Raw genomic sequence first — 19,262 nt, 5'->3', positions numbered from 1 at the left:
CCCCAGTGGCTCAGATGGTAAAGAATCTGCCTGCATGCGGGAGACCCAGGTTTGACCCCTGGGTTGGGAAGATCCCCTGGAGGACGGCATGGCAACCCACTGCAGTATTCTCGCCTGGAGAATCCCCATGGACAGAGGGGGCTGGCGGGCCACAGTCCATGGGGTCACAAAGAGTCAGACGCAACTGAGCAATGAAGCACAGGAATTAGAAGCCCTTGTCTGGGGCCAGCCAAGCTTGCCAGCATATTGAAAATAATACATAATTGAAAGATCTCTTGAATGGGGAGTGGAAAAACAACAGTCTTCCTCGTTTGCCAAAAATTTCCTTCCCACCCTTCCCATTTTTCCTTAATTTTCCATAATTTAGTCCAAGTTCCAGTTCTTGTAGGTCTTCTCGCTTTCCCCTCCCCAGCAAACACAGGAAGCTGTTGGAAACTATATTCCCAAAGCTCCCCTGGAGTCGTGTTTGCTCTTACACCTCTGGGTCCTAGAGGGACCCACATTCTGGAAACGGCTTTCTCTGGATCCCCAGGAGCAAGTGCTCAAGGGGCCCACAGGAGTGTCTGCTCCTTTGGAATGTTGTTGGGGGAGCTCGTGGCCTTAAGGGGCAGCTTACAGGTTCCTTCATATCTGCTTTGTCGTTTGACACCCAGGATGGTATTTCATGGACCTGTTCAGGAGACCTCTGCCCATGTGTTGAGCATCACATGAGACCTCTGCCCATGTGTTGAGCATCACATGAGACCACTGTTACAGCTTCTCTTTGCTCGTGTTCCCATTTCTCACCCCGCAGTGTCCCCCAGAATTTCCCGGTGGTTTGTGTTTAATTTTCTTTCTTCATCTCCTTTAACGCCGCCATCATTTCACTCTCCTGGGAAAGCTTGTTTAAAGACAATCATGGCGGCTGTTCCTATTGCCACTTCTCAGTCTTCCTTCAGAACGACAGGAAGGGCTACGTGTGCAAATCTGAAGTGACACCAGCCTTCCTTCCCTCGTCCCCACCCTGTTAGAAACAGGGTCCGTCAGCCAGCCGGTGGCCGAGTTTTTCACCAGCACATGACTCCTCTGTTCCTTCCCTGCACCAAGTCCCTGGCGGCTGTCCACCCCAGCGCTCCAGCTGAACGCAGACGCCTCCTCAGAGCTCCTTTCCTGGAGTCCCTGCTGCCCCCGTCAGTCTCTCCAGAACCTAACCTTCACAGCAGGAGCCCTCACCCAGCCCGGGTTCCCAGAGATGAACTCAGCAGATGTTGATTCCCATCTGGAATGTATTTAATGTTTGCCTGCTTGTGGAACGCAGTATTTAAAGTGTGTGGATGGATGAATGCTAAAAAAAAAAAAAAATTATGCATAGGCTCTGAGAGAAATGAGCTTCATCTTTGATTTTTTTAATGAGGAATTTTATTACCTTTTAAACAGTGAACTGTATGTAGAAATACTTTTTTTCCTTCTATATTATTGAGTACTCAAAATGCAACTAAATTGCGTGTTTGGCCAAAAGCTGGGATAATATATTAATGGAATGAATGGAATAACAGAATGAATGGAAGGTGGAAATATCTGGGATTTATGAGATAATTATGAATAGTATTTTCTAGCAAAATACACAATAACCTGTATTTTATCATCTCAATCTGCTGGATTGGACAACTTGTAAAATAATTATTTATCCTCAGATTTCCAAAGCTTGGACTACTACCATAAGATAAAATATATACTCTGTATACCCAAATTATATTTTTCAAAGATAAGATATAATAATGCATTGTTATTCCTAATGTATCTTTTAGCTATGGATGGAAAACCAAAGCTTCACTGTCTAAACAGGACTTCTGCTTAGAACCTAATAGAATAGGCTTTCGGGGGGGTGGGGGGGAGGGGGCATAAAATTTGTTAGTCTGAGTAATCTGCTTTGTGTTTCATGGAGGGAAAGGTCTTTCCCAGAAATGTTGACTTCAGTTTTTTGCACTCTGATAACTAGAACTTAGAATAGGACTTTATAGATTGGCTCTGTTTCAGAAAGCAATGGACATAAAATTCTCCTATCCAAAATAGGAGGGGGTACATTTTAGTTTAAGAAAATCCTCCTTCCTTTCCAATTGCAGAGGGAGACATTACAAGCTTCACAATGCCAAAGCCTGGGGCAGTGCTAAAGGAATGCAGTCTTGTCTGTCCTGTGTTAATTCTAACACCTGCCACGGAATGAACTGGCCAACTAAAGTCATTTCTACCGTATAAACTCAGACAAGTGGGTTTCACAGCCAAGCAGGCAAATAACAAGTGCACGTTGGTGTTTGGTGTGGGGGAGGGGGAGTGTCACTCCACCAATACCAGCAGAGGGCCCCTGACTGTGGCTGTGGTTTGACTGTTGGCCCCCGAAGCCTGCCGCCAGGCACACACAGGACGGTATGCTTCATGACTGGGTGCCCGGCATCTCCCTGGGTTGACAGAAGATCCCTCCTCACTTCCCCCGTCCCCCACTCCAGCCTGTCACAGAGCAGCCTCAGTGTGTAACCTTAACATCTTTCAGATAACCTTCCCTGAAAAGAAAATTTATCCACAGGAATCCAGGCCAAACAACTAGTAGAATAGAGCCATCTCAAGTTTTTAATAATGAGTTCAGGGAAACAGAAATTTTCCTGGCACAGTCAGCATGTATGTTTCACAAGAAATCAAAAAATAATTTTCCATTTGAGAAAAAAAAACATGACTGTAATTGTTAAAGCATAAAACCTTGGACTTCACATGCTCCTGCAACAAATACCGCCTTAGAGATATCCTAGAAAAGACAGACCCTTTTACACATCCCCCCCAGGGGCCTCACGTTCTTTCTGTGAGATCCTCAAAGCAAGCACCCCGGGGAATTCCGTGTGTGTTGTGACTCCATTTTTATTTCCATTGCCTAGCCATATACTTCAGTAGCTGTGTTCATTATTTATAACAGGTCCATATAACAGTTGAGCTAGTATTCAGTTATGGATGTGATACTATGAAGTGTTTTTGGTAAGATTATATATGCCTAATAACAAAGTTATTTTTCTTACATGGTTGTACTGTGTTTTGTCTTGACACCCAGTCCTGAAGAAGTCTGCATGCAAGGTGATGGAGAAAGAAGTTTCTCTTAGGAGCCAGAACCTGCGTTCTGGGTAGGCTTACCCCTGGGGGGCTGGGTGTGGTCCCAGCATTTGAGTCTGAGCCAAGGTCTTAGGACCCAGCTTGCACCGAATCTGAGTCTCAGAGGCTCACCCCCCAAGTTGGGGCGATCCCCTGGGACCCCCATAGTGGGATTTTCAAATCCGGAACTCTCTGAGGATCATTGGAGATGCTTTAGGGGGAAGCTTGTGAGGGCATGCCCCACCCGCCCACCACCACCCCGGCCCCTGCAACTCCCACGGCACCGTGAACAATTCAGCCTTCACTTGGTTTGAGATTAGAATTCCATGTAAAGTTTCCTTTGGAGGGGAAAAAAAGCTGACTACCTAAAAAAGAGGTTAAAATAGAGTTTGGGGGAAAAGCCCCATGCGTGGTAGCTGAAGTTCCCTTATGTGAAGATAAGAAGGGAGTTCTCATCAGTTGGGCCTTGGGAGGTGGAGTTACATGATGACAGGTTATTTCTAAGCATGATGTAGCACTCTTCATCAGGGTGCCTTAAACACCCCCCAAATTAGTTTATGTTTATACATCTCACTTTTCTTCAGCAAATATTTATCAAGTGCTTTTTGTCTGCCGCACACTTCACTGGGCACAGCAGACTCGGGGGAGCAAAGAGTCATAATCCCCATCCTCCTGGAGATTTTTGGCAAAACAGACACAGCTCCTTCCAGGCAAAATGAATTAATTACAGCAGTATGCAGTCACAAGCTGTGATAAGTGCTATGAATGAAAAGCGCTGGGTAAGAGCTCGTGCCCACAGGGCCCGCCTCTCCATCCCCTTGCACGCGGAGCGTCTCATACACACACACCACTCTACAGCATCCACGCCATGGCCACACAAGACCGCCAGCCCTTGCAGAGGAAAGCTTCGTGAACACCCTGGGTAGACCAGCGGCCAATGGAAATCTCCAAGACCCCTTCCTAAAGGATGTTTCCAGCCTTCCTGATGGAAAAATTGGCTTAGTGAACCGAAGGCTGGGTGATTGCCTGTGGATACTCCACGCGTGTGGTTGACTGGTAACCTCACGTGCCCCGGTCTTGGTTCCCGGCAGAGTCTGAGCTTCATTTTCTCCCAGCCAGGCCACTACAGCTGTGAAAAGGCTGCCTGTGGTTTGGGACGGCCCCCCAGCTCAGGTGCAGATTCTCACCACCTGCCCATGTCTGGATAACGAGGTTACCAGCTGGGCCAGGTGGGAACCCGCGCTCAGCGGCTGGGGGCTCCACACACAACAGGCGAGTCGGCCAGGGCTGGGGGGGCAGTGGCTGGTGAGCGGCAAGGTTCTGGGGAAACTGATAGAGATGCGTGTTCGTTTAACCCCACGACTGGGGGATTAAACAACAGAAATATGTTTTCTTGTGGTTCCGGGAGCTGGAAGTCCAGTGGGGGTCAGCGGGGCGGGTCAGTTGCTGGGGCTGCTGGAGGTCCCGGCCCCTGTGTGTCCGACGTCACGTGCCTCTCTTCCTCCCTGCCACTGTGTCCTGGGGGTTCTTCTTTCCGTGTGTTCTGGGTCTCTGTTTTCCCTTCTTTTTAAAGACACTACTTATTGGATGAGGACCTGCCCTAATCCATTATGACTTCATTGCAGTTATACCTACAAAGACCCTACTTCCACATAAGGTCACATCGAGAGGTTCTAGGTGGACGTGAATTTTGAGGGGGACCCTTTTCAACCCAGTACAAGAAGAAACTGTCCTCCCTACCCATTGACCCCTGTCACCCTGCTTATATCCTTTAACAGCTTTTTTTTTTTTTCCCAATCTGAAATTCTTAACTGGTTCCCTTCATTTAAAACAAGTTTACTGAGGGCCAAAGATAGAACAAGGGATGGTGCAAAGACCCTGACGTCATAGAGTCTGCCTTTTGGTCTAGGAAGACAAACAGAGATATGTTTTAGGGTTCTGCAGAGAAACATAACCAATAGGATACATATATGTGGGTGGATTGATAGGTAAATATAGATGTGTATATATACGTACACACACACAGATTTAATGAATTGGCTCGTAGTGATTGTAGAAGCTGGCAAGTCTTAAAACTGTAGGGTAGGCTGGCATCATGGAGACCCAGGGAAGAGCGGATATTGCAGTTTGATTCTAAAGATAGATCCTGGCAGAATTCCTTCTTCAGGGTCAGTGTTTTCCTGTTAAGGTCTTTGAGTCGATGAGGCGCACCCACATTACAGAAGCCGTACACAAAGTCTACTGATTTAAACGCTCGTCTCATCTTTAAAAAGTGCCTTCCCAGAACATCTGGAATCATGTTTGCTCACTTATCTAGATGCTGGTACCACATACTACGCCTAGCCAAGTTGATACATAAAATAGGCCATTACAGTATGTATAAGGTATTAAAAAGAGCTATGGGGGGAAATTACGGTACAGGAGTATAGCAACAGAGGGTGGGAGTATGTATTTTAGGTGGGGCTCCTGGGAAGACCTTACCAGCGAAGGGGCTGCGAGCAGAGGCTTTTGTGGAGAAGTGAGCCTCCTGGCGATGCTGGCGGAGAGTGACCCGTGGAGCCGCACCTTGAGGAGGACCTGGGCCTGCTTCGGGTGCTCAAACAGTAGCGCGGGCTCGGTGTGGCCGGGACAGAGGAAGCCCGGGAGGAGATGCCGAGCCTCGGGGGCCTCTGTTAGGACTTCGCGTTTCCTTCCGGCCCTGTGCAGGGTCTTGAAGGCGCAAGGGCGGAAGCAGGGAAACCCACGGGAAGCAGGGAAACCCGCTGGGCACTGCTAAGGAAGTTCCCTGTTTCCTGACCGTCTCCCTCTGAGAATTTTCTGCTTGTCTGGCGTCTGCTTCCTCGTTAGACCAGAGACTTTGGGGGAGGGAACTTTCTATTTTTCTCTGCTGTATTCCCAGCATCTGCGCTCATGCCCAGGACACAGGAGGATTCTGAGCAATGTTTTATAGTGAATTTGATAGCATTACGCTTTTAGTCTTCCCCAAACCCTATAAGGCAGGTACTTTTATCATCTTTAATGTACTCATACACCGAGAGGTAAAATAGCTTGCCCAAGGTCACACAGCTAAAACATTTGTAACGGGTGTATTTCAAAGCACGTGAACTCACCATCATATTCATCCTATAGGATACATACAGCTCAGCCAACCAGCCCACATTCTCCCCACACATTGAAATCAAACATGACTTCAGAGAAGGGGCCTCCATGATACAGAAGGCCAAGGCCACCCATTTGCTTCCACCATGTAATCTCCTCATCTATATGGAACTGACCACCTTTCTGACCTTCTGATACAAGGTGACTGGCACAGACTATCAACATATATTCTCAAGGAAATGAAAGAATTACAAAACTCTTACGGTTACTATTACATGGTATTGGGTATATGGCCCAAAGATAACTAGGAGTCAAGACTCAAAGAGAAATATAATCGATTAAATAACACACTCTCTAATAGAAGGAAACGTGTTATTCTTCAGGGAAGGCTTTTTTTTTTTTTCTAATAGGAATATATCAAATGATTATTAGTCACTGACCAATATATAAAACCATTTCTTATGAAGCCTCATGGAGAAAGTGAGGGAACAGGACAAAGCGTGTTTTCACTCACCTGTCTCTGCAGGGGGGTTAATTTCCCGAGCTTCGGGTGGGTGTCTGATGGGTGAACTTAAGGAAAGGCTAAAGCCTTGAGTAAACAGCCATCCAGATCATAAGACCAGCAGCTTTCAAACATGTTTGACATTGACTCAGTGGAAACACACACACATTCTACACACTAACCCAACACTTGCAATAACTGAAATAAATTTCATAAGATTTACCCTTACTAGGTAATGATGCAGTCATAGGTTCTCTGTGTGATTGCATTAAAAAAAAAAAACCCTCACAAACACTAAATTGATTTTATGACTTAGAAGGAGTGGCAGCCCACAGTTTGAAAACCACTTGCTTAGGCCACGCGCTTCCCAAACCTTACTGTGTACCTGAATCATAATCAAAGCAGAGAGGGGGCGCTTTAGGACAGTGAGGATTCTGGTGCCGCTGCGGCGGGGAGGGTGCGGTTTAGATTTGCATTCTAACAAGCGCTGGGTGACGTCACCACTGCTGCTCTGCAGACCACCCTGAGTGGGAGGGACCCATCTGTCGTGCAGGAGTGTTACTCTGGGCTTTAGATCGGATCAGGAGAGAATGTGATTAATTTGGGGTTCTGACAAGAGTCAGGGATGCACATATGGCTATTATATTCCAATTACGTAATCCCTCGTGCCTACTACTTTGCTCAAGAAAATATGGTTTCCTTGGGAAATGGCACATCCAAAGACACCTTCAAATAAAGCGTATCTCACCATTAACTTTTGATGAGGAATCAAGTTGAACGCTAGCAAAAGTGGAAAGAAGTGTCTAGAGGGAGAATGGAGACCCCTAGAGGGAGAATGGAGACCCCGCTGGGCATGCGGGAGGATGGCGAACGCCAGCTTTGCGCAGGTTGCTAATACTGGGGAGGCCTGGCTCCCGGAGGCAGGAGGACAGAGAGGAGATCCCGGCAGCCCGTCGGCTCAGCGGGCTTCGCCTCCTGTTGCCCGCGGTGCACCATCTTCACCAGCGCCCCCACCCCGAGCAAGCCCCAAGGGGCTCGGGGTTCTTGGCCGTCTCTGGCGGGATGACACCTTGTGTTTTGAATTCTAGCTTCTCCAGTCTCTCTTCTGTGGCTTCTTATCCCCTTCTGCCTCTGACCTGCCAGTCACACTGGGAGTGGAAGCTGGGTGGGGAAAGGATTAAGCCAGAAGGAAAGTTGTATCTATGGAGTCCTGTTTTGTTGTATAAATAGTTTTGATGATATGTGAGTGTGGAACTGTCTCCAAAATCAAGTTTTGTTGGGTGTTTTTTTTTCTTTAGCTGTAACCCATGGGCATTTGGGGCGCTTTCTGCTTTGCCTCCCCACTACCCCCCACAAACACTGTGATATTCTGGATCAGCCCTGAGTTGGCTCAGAGACGGCCATTGACCTTCCTCCCCCAGAATCCTAGAGACAACACACGGCGTCTTGCTAGTCTGCCATCAGGCCATGTAATTGAAAGCCCATGTCATGCAGAATACTTCTCTCCTGTACCAACGGGATCATTCATTTACAATTCAGTTAAAAGTCTCAGCCAAGACCTTCTATACAGATTGTAGAGAGCCATGTACAGGTGATTTGCCTTTGGAAAAAAAAAAATCTGGAGCGGAGAAAGGTGCCACAAATTGACTTAGACTCAGATCGTTCAGAAAGGAAGTAACAGCTGGGAAACATTTCCCAGATCCCTTGGAGGCGACTTCCAAGGACAGCCGCCAAGTACGCGTTTCTTCCCGGGCTCATTCTCCGTGCTGTTGGCTGCTGCGGTCCTTGCCACCAGCCAGCTTGACACACACTGAGCGTATAAATATTCACACGGCGTGGGATGACAGCCTTGAGACTGACAGGATGTGATGTGGGTGTTCCAAATAAGTGAAAGCAGCCCCAGAGGACTAGCTCTTCCAGCTCATGGAGCATCCTTCTGCCGAGGATCAAATCCGTGGTGGTGCAGGGGAGCACCGTCTCAGAGCTGGTCTGTCAACCCTCACTCCATGGCACCCGAGACTGCCTCTGGGGGCCTGATTACTGACTTGAAGTTCCACTCGGTGGCCTGTCCGTGATCAGATGGGACTGGAAGGCTGCAGCCGCCTTTCCCCGCAACACCCACCTGGGCATCCTTTCCTGCGGCAGGTCAGCCTCTCTCCCGCCTTTCACTCGATTCCCGAGGTCCCCAGTGAGACCAGGGAATCTCGTTCTGTTCTCACGGGAGAGTTGCCTTGGGGTCCCTCGGGCCTAGGGGGTGCTGGTAGGGATCCTGGGTGCATGGAGGGGCCTCAGAGGAGTGAAGGACCACCCTCTGAAGGATGGGGAATCTGCAACCGACACCCCAAAATACCAGGCCTCCCCACCCCCACCCCACGCCTTGAGTCCGCCCAGGTCTGAAATCCTCACCACTAACTTCCCCTCTTAGGGGCCATCCACTCCGGTTACTGCTCTCAAAAGCTGGTTTATCCATTGGCCAGCAGGTACATGGAAAACTTAGTCACCTGACTCTATATTGAGACCCAAATTCAGTTCAGTTCAGTTGCTCATGTCTGACTCTTTGTGACCCCATGAACCACAGCACGCCAGGCCTCCCTGTCCATCACCAACTCCCAGAGTTGTCCCAACACCCAAACTCATGTCCATTGAGTCAGTGATGCCATCCAACCATCTCATCCTCTGTTGTCCCCTTTTCCTCCTGCCCTCAATCTTTCCCAGCATCAGGGTCTTTTCAAATGAGTCAGCTCTTCACATCAGGTGGCCAAAGTATTGGAGTTTCAGCTTCAACATCAGTCCTTCCAATGAATATTCAGGGTTGATTTCCTTTAGGATGGACTGGTTGGATCTCCTTGCTGTCCAAGGGATTCTCAAGTCTTCTCCAACACCACAGTTCAAAAGCATCAATTCTTCGGCACTCAGGTTTCTTTATAGTCCAACTCTCACATCCATACATGACTACTGGAAAAACCATAGCCTTGACTAGATGAACCTTTGTGGACAAAGTAATTGAGGCCCAAAGAGAAAGCAATTTGGAGGGAGTTTGTGATCTATAATCAGGAGGGAAAAACAGAACTAATTTCAAAGCTAAACTCTGGCAGGGCTAGTTTCAGGAAAGGAAGGTAGATTATAAGAGAATCCAAGACGCATGGGCTCTGTCATCTCAAACACACATCTCCTCTAGTTCAATGAATATTCTCTCACCACCATCATTGTGAACCGGGAGGCCTCTGAGTTGCCCCCATTGCTAGCTGGGTGCCCCCGCCCCCCGCCCTCCCATGTCATACTAGGGGAACGTGAAGGAATGAGTTCAGCCTCACTGAACTCAACAGTTCGGATCGGGGCTGTGTCTGGGTCAGAGTTGTGCCAGGGGCTTCTGCACCTCCCACTCTTGCTGCCATCAGAGACTGTGTCCTGTCTTTCTCCCAGAGGGAAGCTGGAGGGCGCTGGTGGTAGGTGGGCCAATCTGCCTCCTACCCTGCATCATAAACTGCTTGAGGAAAGGCATTAACATCTTCATCGCTTCTGGGGAACCTAGAGGTGTTTGATGCACACACATTAACAGTTCAGAAAATGTTTGCGGGGAGCAGCCAGTTGCTAAGGATACAATCACGAGTGGCCCCCAGTTACTTCCATTCACTCAACTATTCAGCAAAGGAGGACTGCTCTGTGACACGCGCCATGTGAGCACTGGATGTATGATAAATATCAAGGCCGGCTCTGGCCCCCATCTTCATGGGCTTGTGAATGGAATCACAGGCCTACGAGGACACGTACTGAAGCTCCATCACCTTTTAACTTTTTGTGCAAAAATTTTCCCAGGGATCTTTCATTTTTACAATTCAAAACTGGATGCCTCATTCTAGGCAACACCTCCAGACAACACTGGCCGACAGGACAGAGCCTGTCAAAGCCTGCGTCTCTTTCTGTTGCCTCTTCTGCACTGTGTATTTACAGATGGGTTTAGCAAGCTGCAAAAGCCTGCTCAGGACGTAGACTTTTCCTACTGAAGCGAAATTGTGCTTGAAGCCGGAGCTGAGGTCAAAGTGCACTAGGAACGCGCAGTCTAAAGTGAGCACCTTCAAACAGGCAGCACCCACCTTCCCCACGGGACTTGCAGCTCCTATGCAGGATGGTGCTCCCCGCCCAGCCCTCACTCAGGACGGGAGGGCTGGGAGAGGGAGATGCAGACAGGTTGGGAAAGAGGACGGTGTTCTTGGGGCCGAGTTACCCCCTACCCCCCCGGGTCGAGGCGGGGCGTTTCCCATCCCTCAGCGGTGCCTCTGAGCGGGTTCGAGGGCAGCTTGCTCTGCGGCTGGACGTGCGCTGAGCCGCTGAGCTTCCCCAGCCTCTGCGGCTCCTGCCACTCAGGCAAAGCCCCGCGCAGGCTTCCCTGAGAAGATGCTCTTGGAGGCAAGGAGCCGGGCTTGCTTTCCTTCCTCGTTATCTCGATTATGGGCCCGAGATCGGTGAATCGTCGCAGGCAAATCCGCACTTATGTTTCTCCCTCCCGCTCCGAAACCAAATGACCTCAGCGCTGGGTTTGCCACACATGTCTTCCAATTTTTACTTCCCCCTGGCCTTCAGAAGAAATCTCTGGATTTCCTCACAGGCATCCCCCAGACACCGGGGATTCCCAGGTGTCTCAACAGTAAAGAATCTGCCTGCAAGGCAGGAGCTACAGGAGACGTGGGTTCAATCCCTGGGTGGGGAAGATGCCCTGGAAGAGGACGTGGCAGCCCACTCCAGTGTTCTTCGCTGGAGAATCCCATGGACAGAGGAGCCTGGCGGGCTAGAGTCCATGGGGTTGCAAAGAGTCGGACACGACCGAAGCGACTGAAGCACGTCTCCCCCGACAGCATTAGCTGTGAAATACCAAGATGATCACAGCTAAGGCTTCTCTCTTCTTGCCTCCAACCACCAAGGGGAAGAAGAGAGGGGTGCTTGGGCATGGGTGCCCTGAAGAGAGGGGGTGGATTAACACTCACACACAGGGAGGACTCACCTGCCTCGGTGAAGTCAGAGGCCTGGCAGAAGCAGCCTCTCCCTCAGAGCTGGAAGGCACCTGCTTTCCATCCCTGGGAAGAAGACAGCGACGCGCCCCCCAAGCTGTGTGCAAGGGGTCCCGGCTTGCATGTGAAAGAGCGAGGAGGTGAAAAGCCCGGAGGAATCTCAGCCCAGGGCCCCTCCTCGCTCTGACCCCAACAGTGACCAGCGCCCGCCCTCCAGGAGCTTGAATTAGCAAAGGAGGGGTGGTGGCATCTCAGACCAGACCCCTGCTCCCTTCCAAATGGACAGGCCGCAGCCCTGGCCTCTGCTGGCGGCGGGGAGCAGCGAAGAGCCAAGCTTTAGGTCAAGTTCAGGTTTAAAGGGTTTCTTTTTAATTGGTTATAATCCTGTAATTAGGTCATCAGATCACCTTACGGGGATAAATGTTGTTGACTTGAATTTTTTTTGTTGTTGTTGTTGTATATTGGAGAATAGCCGACTAGCAATGTTGAGATGATTTCAGGTGGACGCCAAAGGGACTCAGCTGTACAAATCCATGTGTCCATTCTCCCCAAGCTCCCCTCCCATCCAGGCTGCCACGTGACAGGGAGCAGAGTTCCCTGCGCCCTACAGCGGGCCCTTGTTCGTTATCCATTGTAAATACAGCAGTGTTTAAATGCCTGTCCAAACTCTCTACCTACCCCTTCCCCCTGTCCTTTACCCCAAGTTTAAGTGTTTTAAATGAACAGACTTTGGTCTTACATCCCAAAGGTGACTAGAGAGTTAGAACTTGGTCATGATTTTGTGAAAAGAGCCAAAACCAAAAAAGGGGCAGGGGGGATTAAACAAAAGCTTTAAACACACTTTGTATCCCTAATAAACTTAGACTTTTCAATAAACCAGTTACAGATGTGATGCATTTTTTAATTAGTACTTTCAAGTCCACTTTACAGTTACTTCCTTGGGGGATCTATTCAGATATCGTAGTTATGCACAGGAATCATCTGTTTTTTAAGTCTGCATGGGTCCAATTACCATCCAAAGCAAGTGCCTAAAAAACTGTGGATCTGAAAAAAAATAGACATGTTCCTTCATCTTTGTGAGATACAGCATCCCACTGCCGTCAGCACCATCCATCAGAACTCTGGGCTCTGTTTGCAGAAGAGAGAAGTCTTTGCTGTAACCATCCCGGTATTTCACAGCTCATGTTGCTGGGGGACGCATGTGAGGAGATCCAGACATAGCAGAGATCTCTTTTGAACGCCAAGGGGAGCAAAAAATAGAAGACATGCATGGCAAACCCAACGTTGAGGTCATTTGATTTCAAAATGGGCAGGAGAAACGCATGCTAGTGTGGACCGGCTGGCAAAGATTCATGATTCTTGGATCTCAGGCCCATAGCTGAGATTATGCTGTTGACATTGAGGATGTCCACATACATTTCTCTGTAATTATTCTTGACTGAAATTGACTGGCTCTGGGGGAAGGGCGATGGTGGGATGGGAAGGAAAACAATTATTTTCTGGCCAGGTTTATCTAATCCTAACTTGTGAATTTGTGGAGGTCAGTCTGTAACACTGTTAAAATATTTAATGTGTGTTTCATGATATTTTTTAATCTTTTTTTAAAAAAATACTTAAAAATATTATGATGTCTATTATATGTCTGTAAATAATCCCATGGGGTAGAAAAAAATATAGATTAGAGAAGATTGTCCAGGGATTTCTCTGGTGGTCCAATGACTAAGACTCTGCTCCCAAAGCAAGGGACCCAGGTTCAATCCCTGGTCAGGGAGCTAGATCCCACATGCTTTAACTACAGATCCCACATGTAGCTATTAAGACCCAGTGCACAAATAAATACATATTTTTTTTAAAAAGAGTGTCCATGAGTTGATAATAGTGAAAGCTGAGTGGTGGTTACATAGCTGTTCATTTTAATAGTCCCTCTACTTTTGTATGTTGGAAAATAGAGCTGTCTATAATGAAAAGTCTTTCAAATCTGCATAAAGATTTAGTGGCTTAAGATATCATTTGCTGGTTATCCAACAGAAGTAGAGAGGAGGACAGAGGAGCCTGGCGTGCTGCAGTCCACGGGGTCACAGGGTCAGACGTGACTGAGCGGCTGAGTAGCATCAACAAATGGAAGCATCGTCTGGCTTGGGGTGGAGGTCACAGTCCAGTGACCACCTGGGCTGCAAGTGCTATCGCTTGAGGGGACGCTCTGAGCCTCGTTTCTAGAAGGGTCCTCACTTTACAGGGTCGGGTCTGTCCTGCAGACGTCAGAGGTGTACGCTCTGGGTGAAATGAAATCCCAGCTCTCTGGCTTTTATTCTGCTTTTCTTTTTTCTTCCTTACATGATGGGTTCAGTGTCTGTGGAAGAGGCAGGCATTTCTGGGCAAGGTTTTTCCTCTAAAAACTTCCAGTGGACTCATCGGTTTATTTGGGAATTTGTCACAAGCATTTCCTGACCCATTTCATTCCCATGGCCAGAGGCAAAAAGGCCAGGACTAGGTTCAATCCCCAGTGAAAAGAATTTCAAGCCCCAGGAAGCTAAGAATCTTTACAGGGAATTTGCTTCAGGCCTCTTTCCACACCTCCAGGCCCCACAGGTTTGCCTCAGCTTCTCTGTACTCCCTTTGGTCTCAAACAAGATATGGGTAGAGTGGGACTCTGAGTCTCATGGTGAAAGAGGCTAAAGATTTTTCTTTTTCCCCGAGTCCCATTGGCCGACTTAGCAAATTCTAATTCTAAATGAAATAGAAACTTTGGTTTTCTGTAAAATAAATAAATACAGCACCTGCCATGGTGGAAACATCTCTGCTATTGATGGCAACCCAGCAATTCTTCCTCTTTCTGGTAGTAATGTCTGTCTTTCCTTTGGAGAACCCACTTGATATACCTGGAGTATGGTAGACCCCACTGTTACCACAGAGGTGGACCCATGTATAATCCCTGCTTTTCCAGCTGTCATGTACAGATTCTTTACTGTTCTGAGCCACCAAGGGGAGCTGAACCATAAAGAAGGCTGAGCACCAAAGAATTGATGCTTTCAAATTGTGGTGCTGGAGAAGACTCTTGAGTCCCTTGGACAGCAAGGAGATCCAACCAGTCCATCTTAAAGGAGATCAATCCTGAATACTCATTATAAGGACTGATGCTCAAGCTGAAGCTCCAATACTTTGGCCACCTGATATGAAGAGCTGACTCATTGGAAAAGATCCTGATGCTGGGAAAGTTTGAGGCCAAAAGGAGAGGGGGTAGCAGAGGATGAGATGGTTGGATGGCATCACTGACTCAATGGACATGAATTTGGGCAAACTCCAGGAGATGGTGAAGGACAGGGATGCCTGGCAGGCTGCAGTCCATGAGGTCACAAAGAGTCAGACAGGACTTAGCAACTGAACAACAACAGTTAAGCTGTGTCTCTAATATGAGCTAACTGCCATCAGAAAATTTTGAGAGATTTGTGATATGTAATATGTATGAGACGTAATGGTCTAGTGCTGTGCTGTGCTTACTGGTTCAGTCCTGTTTGACTCTTGGCCACCTCATGGACTGTATCCCGCCAGGCTCCTCTGTCCATGGGGATTCTCCAGGCAAGAATACTGGAGTGGGTTGCCATGTCGTCCCCTTCTCCTCCTGCCTTCAGTCCCTCCCTGCATCATAGTCTTTCCCAGTGAGTCAGCTCTTTACATCAAGTGGCCAAAGTACTGGAGCTTCAGCATCAGTCCTTCCGGTGAACAGTCAGGGTTTATTTCCTTTAGGATGGACTGGTTGGATCTCCTTGCAGTCCAGGGGACTCTCAAGAGTCTTCTCTAACACCACATTTCGAAAGCATCAGTTCTTCAGTGCTCACCCTTCTTTATGGTGAACTCTCACTTTCGTGCATGAATTTTACTATAACGGAGGGTAAAGTAGAAAGAAAATGGAGCCAGGGTCCCTGATCATCATGGAGCCATTAGGCTAATCCTTGGCACCCCAACTCTGGACTTGTGTGCAAGGAAAAATGAGCTGTCATCTCCTGTAACCACTGGACTTACTGACATTTATTAGTTTTTTTGTAATAATGCTGTCAAACAGTCTGATACAATTAAAAACCCTCAACAGACAAATGCCAGTGAACATTAGCGGAAACACCCAATAGAAGACCCTCTAAAACTGTGCTCAGGTCAGGGATGGACAAGAGTCCTCCAGCACCGCACCTCTCCCCCCAGGATAGGTGAGATGGATTCTGAAAGGACCGGAGTTATCTGACTTTCTCTGGCCACGGCACCAAGCAGCTTTGAGAGGCTGCTTGCTCTCATTCTTGCTTTTCTTCCCATTCCAAGGCTCTAATCTTAGGGACTTCCCTGGCGGTGCAGTGGTTACGACTCGGAGCTTCCAATGCAGGGGTCGTGGGTTTGATCCCTGGTCAGGGAATGAAAATACCACATGCCGTGTGGTGCAGTCAAATAGAAAAAAGAAAAAGAAAGGAAAAAGTCTTTAGGAAAAATGGGCTCTAATCTTAGAAGGGAAGTGGTTAGATGCTACAACTTACATGTTTGCCCACTTGCTCTTGGTGAATCTGCCTTCCCCTCCCCGTTTATGTAAGAGACTCCACTTGTCAGCACCCAGAGAGAGGGACTGCACACCCACCCAGGAGGAGAGAAAAGGTCCGAAAGGGAGATGTTAGCCCTGTGGCTCTTAGACTTGAGTGGGGATCAGATTCACCTGGAGGGCTTGCTAAACCAGATGAGCAGACTGACCCCACACCCGGAGCTTGTGATTCAGTAGGTCTGGGGTAGGGCCAAAAAATTTGCATTTCTAACATGTTCCATGAGCCACGTTTTCAGAATCCCTCCTGTTTACTAGAAATAGAAATAATGCATAGGTGTCTTCTTTCCATATTGGTCTTCTCTTTAACCAGAGGAAGTGCAACCAGACAAAAATAATGAACATGTGTCAAAGTACCCTCTGAAAAAGAGAGGGCTGAATGACAAGCGAAAAAAATCCTTCATAATGCATCCCATTTTTACAAGCTATGAGAGTAGGATGAAAGGGGTCCTTTCAAGAAATCTTTGCAGAGACATGTCCCCAGGGACCAAGGCAATCCTGGTGAAGGTGATGCCTTAACCTTGGGAGGTTAGGTTTGTAGAAAGAAGCTAAGGTTTAGCTATGCTATTGTGAAAGAGGTGGGTGTAAATGAAATCAATTAAAAAAAAAAAAAAGAACCCAGTTACCATGAAACTATGTGCTGGCAGGAACAAGCACAAATCTTCTCTAGAATATATACCACTTGGAAAATTAGCACATGCAACAAGACTTTGTAAGCACCAAACTACTTAAAAGTTTCTGGTTATAGTCAGATCTGAAGTGTGGGTACATGGTCTTTATTCTGGAGCTGTGCAATTTGCTAATGGGATAAAAAGTTAGTGAAGGATGACTTCAAACTTTCAAAAAATGTGTCAGAGCAAGGAAAACTAACTTGAATAGTTCCAAGTTTATATCAGCATTCTACCAGTTCAGGGAGAAGAGACCCCACTCTAAATATTTTCTTTTTTCTAAACATAGAATTCCTGCCAGAATTATATTTTGTTTAGTTTTCATGTCTTTCCTATCTTGTGCTATTTTAGGATGAGGAGTTATTGGGAGATGTATTCAAAAATGTTGATTACATTAAGCCAATCATTTGAAAATTTTACTTCTTTCCAAGAGGAAGTCATGTAGAACTTCTGAATTCATTTTACACCAAAAGGAATTCCTACTTCCAGGAATATTTTGGAGTAGATATTGTGACAAAATACTCCTTTTGTGAACCTTAAGATGATGGATAAAAATGTTTAAAAAAAAAAAAACAAAAACATGTTTTTAAATGCCTTGACCTGGTGGGAAACTATGAGAATTATTTGGAAGTCAAAAATGACAAATCCAGAGAGGCAAGTAGGAATGTGGGTTGGCATTTACCCCGGGGTATCTGCTAGTCCCCAGTCACCTGGAAAGTCCATTTTCATGGGCCACGCACATGTGCACTGGAAGTAAAGTCTGGAGCAGAAGAGAGGAGTTATGGTTTTGTGTCCCCCTATGAAATTCATACACTGCAGTCCTAACCCCTGGTATACCAGAATGTAACCTTTTCAGACATAGGGTCACTGCAGATGTAATTAGGGGTTTTTGGGTTTTTGTTTTTGTTTTTTTTTTTACTTTATTAAGTGTTTAATGCTAATACTGAGAAGATTTCTGTTCTTTTTTAATGAATATTTATCTTTTAATTTATTTTCTGTTGTAGTATAATCTACCATGTTGTGTAGTTAAGTTTTAAAACGGGGTCACTCGGGTGAGCCCCACTCCGATATGACTGGTGTCATAAAAAAGGAGAAGGGAGCCTGGACACAGACAGGCCCGCAAGGAGAACACCGTGTGAAGATGAGTGAAGGCGGAGGTCAGGGTGACGCTCCTCCAAGCCAAGGAGGCCAAGGACCGCCAGCGAGTCCCCAGAAGTTCGGGAAGAGGGCTGGGGTAGTTTCTCCATCGCAGCCCTTGGAAAGAGTCAGCCCGGGGTGGGGGGCCTTCATTGCAGTCCTCTGGCCTCCAGAATTAGGAGACTGAACTGCTGCCGTCTAAGCCACCCCGTCCCTGGTATTGGGCTTCCCTCGTGGCTCAGCGGGTAAAGAATCCGCCTGCGATGGGGGAGACCCAGGTTCGATCCCCCGGCTGGGAAGATCCCTGGAGAAGGGGAAGGCTCCCCACTGCAGGCCCGTGGTGTCAGTTCTGGCAGCTGGGCAGACCAATCCCAGGGAGTGGGGCGGCGGAGGGTGACTGGACCAGGGGCTCAGTGGGCGAATGAAGGGAGAGAGAACACCCGCAGAGGGCCAGCCACGAAGCCAGATGCGGGCGCCACAAGCCTGACTCCAACCACCGCTGTGCCGAGAAAGACTCTGAGATGGAAATTTTGTTTAACGTGGCCCCAGGTGCGGCCTCGCAGTGGTTAAGACTCAGCGTTACTCAGCGCCGGGGTCCGGGCTCCATCCCTGGGTGGGGAGCCCGGATCCTGCGCCCCCTGGCGGTGGCCGGAACGGAGCCCAGATGGACAGTGTCCCCAGGCAAACACAGAGCCCTCCAGACCGAACATGCTCTCAACTCCGCTCTCGAGGGAAAAGCCCACGGGTAACTTTCCAAGAAATGGGAGACCCTGGTCAAAAGTCATTAAACACACAGGAGGGAACGAGAGTGAGGGCTGATGGAACAATGAAGGGCTGAGAGAGAGCTGCGGAGAGCACGGATGTGGCGACTTTAGATGCAAATGTGATTTTAGGAAAAAGGCAACAGGAATGTGAGATTTTCAAATTTGATCAGGGAGGTCTGGGGAAGAGCCCCAAAAGTTCTATAACTGAAAAGTATAACCATCATTTAAAAAAATCAAATGGACGATCTAAGCCAAGCGTGAGAGAGAGAACTGATGAACTAGAAGGAGAGATCTGAAGAAATTACGCAGAATGCAGACAAAGAGGGAAAAAAATGAAACATGTGAAGGAAGAGACATATGGGGCAACATGACTAAAATGCAGCAGATCAGAATTCTAGAGGG

The sequence above is a fragment of the Cervus canadensis genome, chromosome 23 (genome assembly GCF_019320065.1).
Source record: "Cervus canadensis isolate Bull #8, Minnesota chromosome 23, ASM1932006v1, whole genome shotgun sequence".
Taxonomy (NCBI): Eukaryota; Metazoa; Chordata; class Mammalia; order Artiodactyla; family Cervidae; genus Cervus; species Cervus canadensis.
Note: the sequence above shows the minus strand (reverse complement) of the source record.